The sequence below is a fragment of the Podarcis muralis genome, chromosome 4 (genome assembly GCF_964188315.1).
Source record: "Podarcis muralis chromosome 4, rPodMur119.hap1.1, whole genome shotgun sequence".
Taxonomy (NCBI): Eukaryota; Metazoa; Chordata; class Lepidosauria; order Squamata; family Lacertidae; genus Podarcis; species Podarcis muralis.
The window spans coordinates 84,609,527-84,624,289 of NC_135658.1; the positions used below are offsets into that span (position 1 = coordinate 84,609,527).

Consider the following 14,763-nt stretch of genomic DNA (forward strand, 5'->3'; position numbering starts at 1 on the left):
TGGGATTGTAAGTAGGCTACAGGATAGTACTGCTGGTGGTGAATAATTGATCTGGGAACCGGACTCTATTTCCTTTCCTTGGGAGTTTTTTTCTGAATGGCGCTCCAGCTAGCAGTGGTGGCTAGCGATTCTTGGATGAGATGGATCTTCATCTTCCTCCCTTGCACAAAAATAGTAGGCCCTTAAGCATTGCAGTTGTCTCATTCTCCCCAGCAGTATTTTATTTGTCAACAGTGTCTACTTCTAGAGGTAATATAGTCTGCTATCCTATATGTGAAGGGTGGGAAACATTTAGCCCCCTTGATGTTGTTGTTGTTAATTGAATTTATATTCCGCCCTATACTCAGGGCGGTTCACAGAATAAAATCAAGATATGAAATCATAAAACACCTAATAAAAACAAAAACAACTACAATTCCCATCAGCTCCAGCAAACATGGCAAATGGCGATGGATAATAGGAGTTGTAGTTGAGGGCCAAAAATTACTCGCATGCTGTGCTACGCACACTTACCTGGGAGTTAGTCCCATTGAGCAGAAAAAGCATATATAAAAAGTAAAACACCAGAAAATGTTTTATCCCTTCTCCTGCAATTAGAAATATAGTCTTAAGTTCTGTGCATTGATTGCAACCAAGTATAAGAAGTTATCTGTGGAAATTTAAAGACTATCCGTTCAGATTAACACGCAACTCCCTCACCCTGCCATTGTTTCGACATGTCCAGAAAAGCACAAGCCTTTTAAATTCTGCGTCTGACGGTGCATTCCAGTCAGTGGTAGAACTTGATCTGCAAGGTGGAAGACAGAAGGTGGAAGACTTGGGAGACAAGGTTTCAAGTCCCCCATGAAACTTGGTGAGGCAGCAGGCTGGGGCTGCTGGGAGGAGCAGCAGATCTGAGCCCCCAAGGAATTTGCCACCTGCTGCCTCCTGCCCTTGTCCCCTATCCCCCCTCCACCTCCGCCACAGACACACACCTCCACCTGCTCCCCTCTGGCCTTTTTTCTCCCCTTGTCTCTGGGGCATCTCCAGGCCACTTCCAGTCAAGTCAGGTGGTGGTGGTGGCATAAGGAACAATGACGCATTTTCTATTTTGCCTCAAGCGACAAAACGTCCTGGGCCAGCCCTGCTCAGAGGATTGTTGTGAGGATAACATGGGGAAGAGGAGAACTATGAATGCCACCTTGAGTTCCTTGTAGGAAATAAATGCAATAATAAATGAATAGGAATATTAATAAGAAGCCTAGCCCCCAGCCTCTTAAAAAGCAGAGACATCACCTTGCCGACAAAGGTCCGTATAGTTAAAGCTATGGTTTTCCCAGTAGTGATGTATGGAAGTGAGAGCTGGACCATAAAGAAGGCTGATTGCCGAAGAATTGATGCTTTTGAATTATGGTGCTGGAGGAGACTCTTGAGAGTCCCATGGACTGCAAGAAGATCAAACCTAGCCATTCTTAAGGAAATCAGCCCTGAGTGCTCACTGGAAGGACAGATCCTGAAGCTGAGGCTCCAATACTTTGGCTACCTCATGAGAAGAGAAGACTCCCTGGAAAAGACCCTGATGTTGTGAAAGATTGAGGGCACAAGGAGAAGGGGACGACAGAGGACGAGATGGTTGGATAGTGTTCTTGAGGCTGCCAACATGAGTTTGACCAAACTGCGGGAGGCAGGAGTGCCTGGCGTGCTCTGGTCCATGGGTTTACGAAGAGTCGGACACGACTTAATGACTAAACAACAACAAATCCCCCAGCCTGCCTTGATGTAAGGATTAGAGGGCTGTGGGAAACGCAGAACACTTATTTTAATAAAACTTTCAGATTAATTGATAGAGGTTCATATTTGTAAATTAGTATCCGACCTGTAGAACTCTGAAAAAAGATTAAATTGATTTACTGCTTTCTGCTTTTTTCTGTTTTTCTATCTGCCCAGGTTCACGGCAGTGTGCCAAAACAAACACTGAGCCATCAGGCATCAGCTTGGTGCCTTCTTCAGCTCAACAAGCCCTAAGGCTGACCCTAATAATGAATCTGCTTTTTAATAACCGTATCTTTCCCTTTCCAGTAGATGTAACTGGCCATTCAACACTGCACACCTGGCAGTATGGATAAAAGAGCAAGTCATCTACCTTCATTGTAAATTACTGTGATGGGAGAAAGAATGAATCGCCCTTCTTATTTTGATGGCCATTTCTGTGGTTCACTGAACAGCTGCCCTGAGATTTTGTCCTCTTGTAATTAATTAATTGTTCTGGACTGGTATCCCATTTCATTCCAATACAGATTTATAAATTATTTGCTGTTAGAAAGTGATCCTCTTAAAAGTGTGACTTCTGCACACACCCACTCTCCATTTTGAAGAGAGAAAATTAAAATATAGAGCCATTTCCCCTGCTCCCTTATTTAAGAAAACCTGGATAAGCACCACGCAGGGGAAATCATAAATGCCTGCCATTAGAGACAAAGTAAGAAATGGATTTATGAAAGTATGACGGAGCCTCCTGCCATGAGCACTGATCAGGAAAGCTCTGATGTGCATTATGTTTTCAGTTTGTAAATTAAGTATACTTAACATTTATAGACTCTGACTGCACATGAGACCGTTTTATGATTCTTAAGGTGGAATGGTTCCCTGCTCTCCCTCTTGCACTGCTCTGATAAACCAAAACACATTTCTAATAAAGAGGCAGAGAGATTAAAAATAAAGCCACTACTTTTTTTTGTAAGGTGCGCTCCAGACTCATTATAAAAGTTTATCGCCTAAGTAAAGCTGCACTCTTAAAACATTTAAAACCTGCTATGTAAGAGAAGCAATAATTCTGTCTTGACATGTCTTGCCCATGGTATCAGTCTGCGATGTACACTAAGAGCTTTATTTTAAGGAAATCAGCACATAAAAAGTGCATTTGTTCTGAGAACTTCTGAGAACTTCAGACTGGAACACAAAACAAACAGCCCATGGGGATGCATACCCATTTAAAAGGCTCAGTGCCTATATGGGCTACAGCCCTGCATGCAGTTAAAACCTCTTATATCCTGTTTATTTCAGTGCAGTTTATAATACAATCCTTTACAGAGTTGCCTGGGAGTACGTTTTGCTCAGTTTGTAGGGACTTTCTTCCAAGCGAACATGTATAGACTCATACTATTGAGCAACCGACCTTAGTCTATGCACCACAGGTATTGACTTTGTATTGAATTTATGCCCAACAGATCACATATACTCCATCTCTTTGCTAGAGACAATCCCCCCTTTTCTGGTACTAGCCCCTAGTAAAATAATGTGCCTATTTTGCAGAAATAGCAGAGGTGCCTTTTTAAAATGCCATACATACTGTGTTTCTGTATGTTTACCATTTTGAGTTAATAGCAGCTGAGGGAATGACAGGATAACAATGCATATGAGGAAAACAATACAGGGAACAGTTAGCACCCACCCACACGAATTTCCACCCAGGGTTGGGATGGTGAGCAAACAAGCAATAATAATAATAATACAGTGCTTTTTTTCAGCTGGAACTCAGTTCCGGCCATCTCTGGTGGACGCCATTGTCATTATTAGAGAATAAGGGAGGCATTCATGGTGAGTTCCAGCACCTCTTTTTCTAGAAAAAGAGCACTGTTACTGTAGATAAACTTTTTGCCTAAAGGTCACAACAGTAAATTCATGCATTAGATGACTTTTGGGTTTTCCTAGTTCATATTCTCTTATCGGTTGCACCGCAGTCTCAGCCTCCAGCCTCATCAGCAAGGGAAAGTACACAAGCCTGTGTACCTCAAAGGGGTTTTCCACAAAAGCAGTGTGGCAGGAGGAGGGCTATTCCCACAGAGCAGTTTCTCGTGAGCATGGTCAGCCGCAGCAGTGAGACAGCACAACAGAGAGGATGAATGACGCCAGCTTTGTGAATAGCAGCACAAGAGACGAGGACATTTAGCCCGTTTAAGAATTGCTCTCTATAGCCTTTGAGGAAAACGATGCTATGAGAGCGCATGAGACCAGGGAATGCTGGGTCTTTGGGGGAGAATGTTTTAAGAGAGAGAGAGCAAAGTAATGTCTGTGTGTGAATGTCTTGGGAAGAGAGAGAGAGGGAAAGAGATAAGAGATGCTTTTTTTTTTTTTTAGTGCATCTACAGAGGCTAATGTTTTAACAAAAATGTTAATAGGCAATAATCAATAGGATGAAACTTTTCCTCGCTGGGGAAAGCAGCCTCTGTTGCTTTCTGTGAGCTGCACTAGATACTGTCTCGGTAGACATGTGGCTTTTTAACACTTAGGAAGCAGCTAACAGTTTCTAAGTGCTGCACAGACATTAAAAGACAAGACAGTCAGGTGCTGTGCTCTTTGTGGTGCTTAGTTAAACTTGTAAGAAGTTCCTCAGGAGGCTTAGTTAATCCTACACCATGTGTGAACAATTTTTGGGAACTCGGAAGCTTGTTTCTACTGAAAAATTTGATGACTACATGAAAGAACTTGGTGTGGGCTTTGCCACCAGGAAGGTGGCTGCTGTTGCCAAGCCCAACGTGATCATCAGTTGCAACAGAGATGTTATAACCATCAAAACAGAGAGCAGTTTAAAGAACACCGAGATTTGATTTCCTTCAAACTGGGAGAACAGTTTGATGAGACCACAGCAGATGACAGGAAAGTAAAGAGTATTGTAACATCAGACAATGGGTCGCTCAGTCAGTTGCAGAAATGGGATGGCAAAGAGACCACAATAAAAAGAAAAATAGAAGATGGAAAGCTGGTTGTGGAGTGTGAAATGAACAGCGTTATCTGCACCAGAGTGTATGAGAAAGCATGAAGATAGACCCCTGTGTGGTTAGTGGAACACAGAAGCAGGAGAGTTAGCGGGTTCAGGATACAGAGCCCCACAAGGCAGTTGCTTTCTCCAAAGAACTGATATGTTATTGATAGAACCGTTCCAAAGAACCTGTATACAGTATTCAACCTAAAAGTATGGTGACTATTCAATAAAGTGCTTAATAAAAAAAAAGAAAAAAAGACAAGACAGTCCCTGCTGCCCCCTGCCCACAGGCTCACCATTTAATACAAAGTGGAGGATGCAATGCAGAAGGAAAATCAAAACAAGCCCGGGAGCAGTTCCACTTTCACATTGGTCTCCTGCTTGCCATATGATGCAGTGCCTCAGTCTCCCAGGGTAACTTGCAGTCCATTGCTATTTACTCCAGTTCAGTGGTAAAATGTGGGGTTTCCCACGGAAAGCATTAGGGGAAGAAAACAAAAAACCCGCTTGGACGCAGAGCTTTAACATGCAGCCCTGTGCCAAGGTAACGTAGGAGAGGGGGCCCTGGAATAGGTTGATTTCAGTGAGGCTCTCTCCTCCTTCCTTGGGCTTGTCCTCTGCCTGCAAGCCAAATTCTGTATAGTGAATTCCTCGACCACTTCGCCACAATACAGTATCTGTAAAATACACAGCACCGTTCACACCAGCAGCCTCTGAATATCTGGGAGTGGAGGGCAAGGTTTCCTAGGCAGACTATGTTGCAAACAAAAGTTGCCCTTTCCCCTTATGGGGTATCCAAGAGCCCATATAGACCCCTTACATAGGTTCCCTATTGGTAGGAGAGAATAACAGAGGCCAACCAGAGAATACTGAGAAGCAAAGCAGCTAGTAAGCTTGATCTTTATTGATCTGTTGCAACAGGGTGCTCCCCTCACCCGCAGGAGAGAAGAGGAACCCAGAAAAATGGCGCACAAGGCCTTATAAAGACTTTTGAAAATTGCCACCCTGTAGATCAAGACCACCCCCAGAAACATCATACATACATCACAGAAGGGGTGTAACCTAAGACCACCCCTCAGATACATCGTACCTACATCACAGAAAAAGGCGATCTAAACAGAAATTTGAATGTTATTTTTTCCTGTTTGCCAGGTTATCTGATTGTCTTTCCTGATAGTCTGTCACCCATTAAAATGCTGATTACTCAATTCCTGAGACAAGGGGAAGGGTCCTTGACCCCCCCCTCCTTGCAGGGAAAAATTTGGTCAGTTTAGGAATCAAAATGGTTCCAGTTCGGTCTTCCTGTGCTGATGTATGTATGTGCTTGGTTGGTAAATTATGAACATTACCATATATATCTAAGACCTCAAAATTCCTATCACAATTAAAGCCCCAGCACCTCTTTTTCTTATACAAATTATCCCTGCAATTGTGTCTGGAGACATATGGCACAGTGAGTCAGTGCATCTAGCTGTTAATAACTAGAAGGCTGTTGGTTCGAGCCCACCTAGGCTAGGGACAGCTATGGGCAGGATTCCTGTGATGACTAGATGATCTTCGCGGTCCCTTCCAACTCTACAGTTCTATGATTTAGCCATTAAATTCAGAAGACTGCTTACTGAAAGACTGGAGCCATACTCCACCAACCAAGGGGAAAAGAAGCTAAGGATTAGAAGCTATATTTAGTTCCTCTCTTTATTTCTTCTAAGGCAGGGCTGAGTCACACCACACTGGGCTTGTGCTGATATAAGGGCTTTCTGTAACCAAGGCGTAGTTTGTGTACAAGCCTGCAATGAGCTTCATGTGATTTCTTCTGTTTATGCCCAGACTGTGGAGCTCCCTGGGTAACCTTAGGGCAGTCACTAGCTCAAAGGTGCCTGATCTCATACGCCGGAGTTGTGAAGAAGAAAAATGCTGTGTGTGTATATGAAACAATACACTACCCTGAACTCTTTGGGATAAAAAATGCAAATCAATCTATCAATCTCGACTTTTCAGTAGGTACTCACGTTTGACTATTCCACTCCCAGCCACTCTTTGGGGGCCTCTGTAAAAAATTGTTGGCATGCATTGAAAGAAAACAACACCTAGGATCTATGAAGTTACAACTACTTTAATGCATGTAGAGAATCAAATGCCATTCTCTCCACAGGTCCTTAAGTTATCCGTAGTTGTAAATGAAAAGGTAGCAAGCTTCTCTTGTGATGCTGTAGGAATTTGTGAAATGCTGACCTCTAGTGGCATTGAAGGAAATTTGATGTCTTGGTCTCTGGCTTTGTACTGAATCGTAGGCAACACAGTGAATATTTTAAATTAGTGTATGGTTTGCCCTTTATTATGCTTTCGGATATTTAAGGACTTGTTATATGCTGAATGGTGTATAAAAACACTTGCATCATATTGACTCTGCTGTTACAACAGCTGAATCTCAAGGGCTGCCCACAGAATTTCCTAGTCCTGTTGTGTTGGATGAGTTTCAGTTGGTAAGGCTCGATGATGAAGGTTCTTGGATTGGTCAGGGTGACTACTTGTGCTCTGGACCCTTGCCCCCGTTGGCTGATAGAAATTAGCAGGGAGGGAACAGTTGGCTGGGCCAGGGAGGTGATTAATGCCTCCTTGCGAGGAGGAGTGGTCAGTGCCTGCTTAAAGGAGGCAGTTGTAAAACCCTCCCTGGATTTGGGAAATCTAAGTAACTATCTCCCTTTCTTGGACAAGATTCTTGAGTGGGTAGTTGTGGATGAGATCTAGGCTCTCTTGTAGGAAACTGATTTTCTAAATAATAATAATAATAATAATAATAATAATAATAATAATAATAATAATTTATTTATACCCTGCCCATCTGACTGAGTTTCCCCAGCCTCTCTGGGCGGCTTCCAATCAAGTGTTAAAAACAATACAGCATTAAATATTAAAAACTTCCCTAAACAGGGCTGCCTTCAGATGTCTTTTAAAGAGAAGATAGCTGCTCATTTCCTTCACATCGGAAGGGAGGGTGTTCCACAGGGCAGGCGCCACTACCAAGAAGGCCCTTTGGCTGGTTCCCTGTAACCTTACTTCTCGCAATGAGGGAACCACCAGAAGGCCCTCGGTGCTGGATCTCAGCGTCCTGGCTGAACGATGGGGGTGGAGACGCTCCTTCAGGTATACAGGACCGAGGCCGTTTAGGGCTTTAAAGGTCAGCACCAACACTTTGAATTGTGCTCGGAAAGGTCTGTTTCAGTTGGGGTTTCGGCACAGAAACTGTTTAGGAGAGAGACGGGGAAATGTGTCCTTGTTAATTCTCCTTGACCTCTCAGTGGCCTTTGATACCATGGTATCCTTCTGGAGCGACTGTCCGAGTAAGGGATGGGTGGCATTGCTTTGTGGTGGTTTCGGTCCTACTTGGGACGGTCGTTTTTAGAGGCAATGCTTGGGGGGTGCTCTTGTGCCCTGTACAGCCTTCAATATGGGGTTCCTGAGGGTCTGATTTTATCCCTCATGCTGTTTGACACCTACATGAAACCTCCAAGTGGGGTCATCCAAAGATTTGGGAGTACGTTGTCAGCAATATGCTAAAGACACACAGCCCTACTTTTCCTTTACATCTACAGGTGTGGCAGTGGAGGTGCTGGACAATTGTCTTGCCTCAGTAAAGGACTGGATGAGAGCAATCAAACTGAAGCTCAACCGAGATGAGACTGAGACACTGTTGGTGGCCGGTTCCCTAGACTGAACAGATAGGAAATGGCCTGCTCTTGATGGGGTTACACACCCTCTGAAGAAGCAGGTACACAGCTTGGGGGGGGGGGGTTCATTGCTGTTGCTGGAGACTCAGGTGGCCTCGGTGGTGTTCCATCAGTTTTGTGTGGTTGTCCAGCTTTGCCCCTCTCTGGACAGGAATAGCCTAATTTCTGTCATCTATGCTCTGTTAACCTCTAGATTAGATTACTGCAATGTGTTAGACGTGGGGCTACCTCTGATGACAGTTTGGAAACTGCAGCTGGTGCAGAATTCAGCAGCCAGGTTGCTCACCATGAAAATCCCTGAAAATCCCTGAGAAGTAATCGACTATAGAATAACAAAAATAAAAAATAAACTAAAATTAAACAAAGACTTTACGAGATGCCGGCTACAAAACTCGTTTCACTGAACTAATCAGTTTCCTCAGAAGGAAATAAAGGAATTATAAGATTTTAAGTGATATCAAACAAGCTCAAGAGCAGGGCTGGAAATGCTTCCTGGAGTTTACAAAAAAGGTATGAAAACCTCAATGACAAGTTTTAAACATAGCCCTTTTTAAGAGAATCCAGCAGCAGTGATAAGAAACTGAGGTTTTAAAGTTTCAAACAAACTCAAAAAACAGGGCAGAAACTCAAAAAAGTTTTAAACATAACGCTATTAAAGAGAACCAAGCAGTAGTAATAAGAAATTGAGGTTTGAAGTTTAAACAAACTCAAAACCTTGACCTATGAAGCCTTAAGTGGACGGCAATACCTCAAGAACCGCCCCTCCCCATATGAACCACCCTGGACCCTGCATTCATCATCTGAGCCCATTTTTCATGTGCCTCCTCCATGAGAGGTCTGGAGGGTGGCAACACGAGAACAGGGCCTTTTCTGTGGTGGCTCCTTGCTTGTGGAATGCTCTCCCTAGGGCGGCTTGCCTAGCCCCTTTGTCACGTATCTTTAGGCACCACCCCTCTTTTCCCAGGTCTTAAACAATCTATGGCCTTTTAAACTGTGTGCGTGCGTGATGGTTTTATGATGATACGTATTTTTGTATTTCTATGCCTGTGCTGCTTGGATGAAGGGTGGTAGTAAAGGTAAAGGGACCCCTGACCATTAGGTCCAGTCGTGACCAACTCTGGGGTTGCGGCGCTCATCTCGCTTTACTGGCCGAGGGAGCCGGCGTACAGCTTCCAGGTCCTGTGGCCAGCATGACTAAGCCGCTTCTGGCGAACCAGAGCAGCGCACAGAAATGCCGTTTACCTTCCCGCCGGAGTGGTACCTATTTATCTACTTGCACTTTGACGTGCTTTCGAACTGCTAGGTTGGCAGGAGCAGGGACCGAGCAACGGGAGCTCACCCCGTCGTGGGGATTCGAACTGCCGACCTTCTGATCAGCAAGTCCTAGGCTCTGTGGTTTAACCCACAGCGCCACCCGCGTCCTGGGTGGTATATTAATTTAATAAATAAAAACAATAATTATTAGACCAAGCTGTGGGAGGGGAGGTTTGGACGAGCTGGGAGGAAATAACAAGGGCGGCAGGGGGGGATGGTTTGAAGTGTAAAGACAGGTTTGTCAAGTGTCAAGGAAGGAGGGGTTGGGGGAAGGGGGTTGGCAAAGGAATATATACTGTATACAGTGGCGTAGCGTGGGGGGTGCAGGGGGGGCCGGCCACAACGGGCGCAACATCTGGGGTTAGGGCAAATCCACAGGTTAGGGGGCGCAAATCCACGGGTTAGGGGGCGCAAATTACTTGCCTTGCCCCGGGTGCTGACAACCCACACTACGCCACTGACTGTATACATACATACGTGCGCACACATACACAGGAAGTTTGTATTAGCAAATGCTTCAGTCTTATTACACTTTGGGTTGGTAGGATCTCATGCCAGATTTTTTCTCTACTTTTTTGGGGGGAAAGTCTTACTTTGTTAGTACACTGTAACATTGGGGAAAACTCACAGCTTTTAAACTACCCTACTCTTTCCTGTTACCCTGTCATTCTTGTATTTTTTAAAAAAAGCAATAAATGACTATTTAAGTAAGAAAAAAACTCCAATACCATTTACTTTCAGTCAGATCTAGTTCTCAAACACAGTATTTCCCACACCTCCTCATCCTTCAGTCATATATTCTGTATCGCCTTAGAACCAGCCTGCCTTCCTACTTCTTACAGTGGTACCTCGGGTTAAGTACTTAATTCGTTCCGGAGGTCCGTTCTTAACCTGAAACTGTTCTTAACCTGAAGCACCACTTTAGCCAATGGGGCCTCCCGCTGCCGCTGCGCCGCCAGAGCACAATTTCTGTTCTCATCCTGAAGCAAAGTTCTTAACCTGAAGCACTATTTCTGGATTAGCGGAGTCTGTAACCTGAAGCGTACGTAACCTGAGGTACCACTGTATTTCTTTCACTGTCACATACCTCTTAGTGGCATTCTTGGAGTGAGCGTTACATTCTGAAAAATAAAACAGGATTCTATGCTATTATTGCAATGCGAGTTCCTTTATGAAATGTTGTATGCTGATGACAGACCAACGTAGCCAAGTGCATGTAAGAATAAGCTCACAGACGAATCACCACAAGGAGAACTTTGACAATCACCCATAGTTAACTCAAACAATATTCTTCCATGGCGTCTGTTCACGTTTTCAACTGCGAGTCTCTAAAATGTACCCTTCATTTTGTGGAATCTCCTGTTGGTACTGCAGTATATATTGTCTCCTTGTGTAATCTTGTTTTCTCATCACTGGTAGTTTATTTAATTTGAATTTAAAAATTAAAGAAACTTAACTGGTGAGAAGATGGGATTCTTTTTCCATTTACAGCCAGATTGCTCCAATATATAGATAATGGGTTATAAGCTTATGGCAGCCAGCAGCTGATTGGCACCCATCAGTAATACGACTTAAGGCATTAGATCTTCTCATACATGCTCAATGTTCTGTGCTTCACTACTAATCCCTATGGAGATGTGGCCTGGGAAAATAAATAGGTTGCTCCATGAGACATGCCTAGTTAGTAAGCCAACTTACCCATTTTCTTCCTTGGTTTGTACTGGAAATAATGTTTACATATTAGATAACGTATGTATGAAGGGGGGATTTGGGCATATGCGTCTAAGTAAACCAAACACAAAGTATCTCTGAAAATGCTTAGCAGCTCAGATGAGGGGGGGGTGGGGAGAGTTCTATCCAGAAGCTGAGCATAATTCAGACAGCAGCAGTAGCTTTGCAATTTGGACGTGTGCCATTGCGGGTCTAGATGCCTCTTCTGCCGCTTTGGCAATTCCCACTTTTGCTCTTGGCCCCATAAATTAGCAATGGAAAAGGTAACCCTAGGGATTTCTGCCTTGTGGAAAAAAGGCAAATTAAAACTTCTTCATCAGACCCAGTTTGAAACTCAAAGAAAGAATATTGCTAAATGTTTACTGGACCCATTAATGACAAGTTGAAAAACACATGAAATCCTACTTGTAATGTCCTGTGGCCCAATATTTTCATTCATTTACTGCATTCATCTACCACCTTTTAACACCAGAGTTTCCCAGGTGGTTCATAGGATTCAAACTTGCCCAATTGTATCCTGATTCCAGGCCAAAAGCAAGCAGACATCAGTGGCCTCACAGTCTGCATTATCCCTATTTGACTAGCATTGTCCTTCAGCCTCACTCCAGGTAACTGGGACTTCCCAAATGGCTCTGTCACTTGCTCAGGTGAGTAGTCCTATTTGCCGAGAGCATGATTTGGGAGGGCTGTAATTTTCCCCTTTCAATGGACTTCTGGTCCAGCCTAGCAATACATTAATATGGTATTCCTGATAAGTGGAAACAAGTAAGTACCTGCTGTTCAGTATGAAATTCTTACATAGAAATCTGTGGCTGGCTCAGAAGATGGCTAATCTACAAAGGTACAATTCACTATTCCTGATTTGGCAAAACAAAACCTCCTGTGAACAGTGTACAGTTACTTCAACTACATATGATTGTAGATGTATGTGATCACCATGCTTTTAAACTCTTTTCCCTTGTTGTTTTTCATTAAGCATAAGCATTTCACAGTTATGGAATTTGAATGTGTAGTAAGTTAAATGAAAAATATGAAACATTTCTTTGTTTTATTGCAGTCTCTATTTTTCTTCTTCCCAGAAAGAAAACCAGCTCTAGAAAATGTGTACAATCTTTTCCTCACTCCCACAGCAAGAGTGAGTGATATTATAGATCAGATTTGATTGATTTCTGCTCATTCAGAAAGAGAATGTAAGCAAATGTGGGTTAAACTGGAAACAAAGGGTTAAAGAAAGGAAACATTGCTTTTTGTTCTTATTGCTTATTGTTCTTTGGTAACTGAAAAAATCTTCAAATAAAATAATAAAAACATTTTAATCAAGAAATCCCTATAGTGGTCCGTTAAAACCAATTGCGGTATGATAAATTACAAGTAAGATTGTTGAGGGTGTTTTCTGAACAGTTGATTTTTTTTTCTCACTTGCTTTTACAAATGTTACTTTTGCTATAAATCTTTTTCAGCAAAACACACACCCTAAAAAGTGTGATCCTGAAATTAGATATGCCATAACTACACAGGAGACTGCAAGCAGCAGTCATTGAAACCTGAAAGATCACCAAGATAACGATGTACAGTCGACAAACCGCAGTATTTGAAAAACAAGAGAAACACCATGCAGGCTTATTTGAAAGGAAGGGGGCACGGGCATTCTTTGCTGCTGTTTTCACAGTTTTCATTCTATGCTAACAATTGTAATATTCATATTTTTGCTTAACTGTGACTGTGACTGGGATACAGAAGGCTTTAATTGGTTAAAAGGCTACCCAGAAATATTAATAAATTATGGCTCAAAGTTCTGCATCCAACCCTGATATGATGTGGCTATTATAGGCATTTTTAAAATTATGATTTCAAGAAGATTTGAGAAGGGAAGCAGCATTAGTCACCATGGCATTCAAATAAATTTATTATGGCATAATCTAGTCTTCAAGGTGGCATGGAACCTTAAAGTCAACAACTTAAAAAGCACTTGTAGATCGAAGCCATGAGTGATCAATCCCAGGCACAGTGAATGTATTAGGCCACCCAAGCAATTTTTTTGCCCACCCCCTCCCCCAAGACTCGAAAAGAAAAGAAAAAAAGTTGACATAGCACTTGAGTGGGCAGAAAGATTTATAACCAGTCCAGCACCTAGATTCAATTTGCCCCTTTCCTCGCAATCAGATCAATCGTTTGTCGAGCATGGAGAGAGCAAAGACTCTCTGCAGTTGATTTGTGCAGGTCAGCCGAGGAGATGGGCGATGTGTACCTAATTATATGTGAGCACGCAGACACACAGGAACGCGGGGTGGTCACGGCTACTTCTGCCAAGGGTTGGCTAAGGGTGAATGTAGCCCTTGGGTCAATAAAGGCGATCTGATCTGGATCCAGCCCATAGACAGTGTGCATATATGTAGCCTAGGTGTGGACTGATTTGAGCCAAGATTCGCTGCGACTCATACAGAACATACTCTGAATCCCAATACTCAGTCACAGAAAACAAAACAATGCCTTGCAGCATGGACAGAGTTCCTGAGTAACCACAAGTAGCTCACATCTGTCTGGCATTAGGATGCAAAGATTCCACCTAAAATGCATAAAGATTCCACCTAAACTGCATATGCTACAGGTGGGCTTTAGCCCTGGTACTTCTTTCTTGGTTAAGATATAGAGCAAAGCACATACCAACATGCGTAGCCTTCAACCTTTCAGACAGGGACTCATCTTTAACCCAGTACTTGCCCTCCCTTCTTCTTTCCCTTTTAAAAAGTGACAAGAGGCAACAATAGTTGTGTCTGCTGTGCAACCTATTTTCAGTTAAAACCCACCAGCAGAATACCAATGATACATTATTTCTATCAAGTGTTCTATGCCTGATTCATGTTTTCTTAGAAACCTGAGATATTATGGGGGGGAAAATGTGGTGAGTGCAATGTTACCAAACTAGTCCATTTTTATTTCTCCATTCCCATATTTTGAGTGAATTATAACCATTTTTTATTAGATGTATATGGCCAATCTACTGTGACTTGCCAATATTGCTCTTAATTTTTTTAGTATCCCTGTTTAGCTACATGGATGACTTAAAGGTTGAGAAAGGTAGAGTGGAGATTAACATTTTTCAGAAATGTTAACAGACTCCTCTGAACAAGAACATCACAGTCCTCTCTCCCTTTAATGAAATCACATGGCTAAGTAATTCTTCACATTCCTTAGAGCTGTGATGAAGGAGATGAAAGAAATGTTCAAAAACGTTAAAGATCAGAAAAA

The 14,763-nt window shown here is 42.9% G+C and overlaps 1 pseudogene; it reads left to right on the forward strand.

Moving 5' to 3' along the window:
- Positions 1–4,334: 4,334 nt before the first annotated feature.
- LOC114596531 (fatty acid-binding protein, adipocyte pseudogene) lies at positions 4,335–4,990 on the forward strand (annotated as a pseudogene).
- The last annotated feature ends 9,773 nt before the right edge of the window (positions 4,991–14,763 follow it).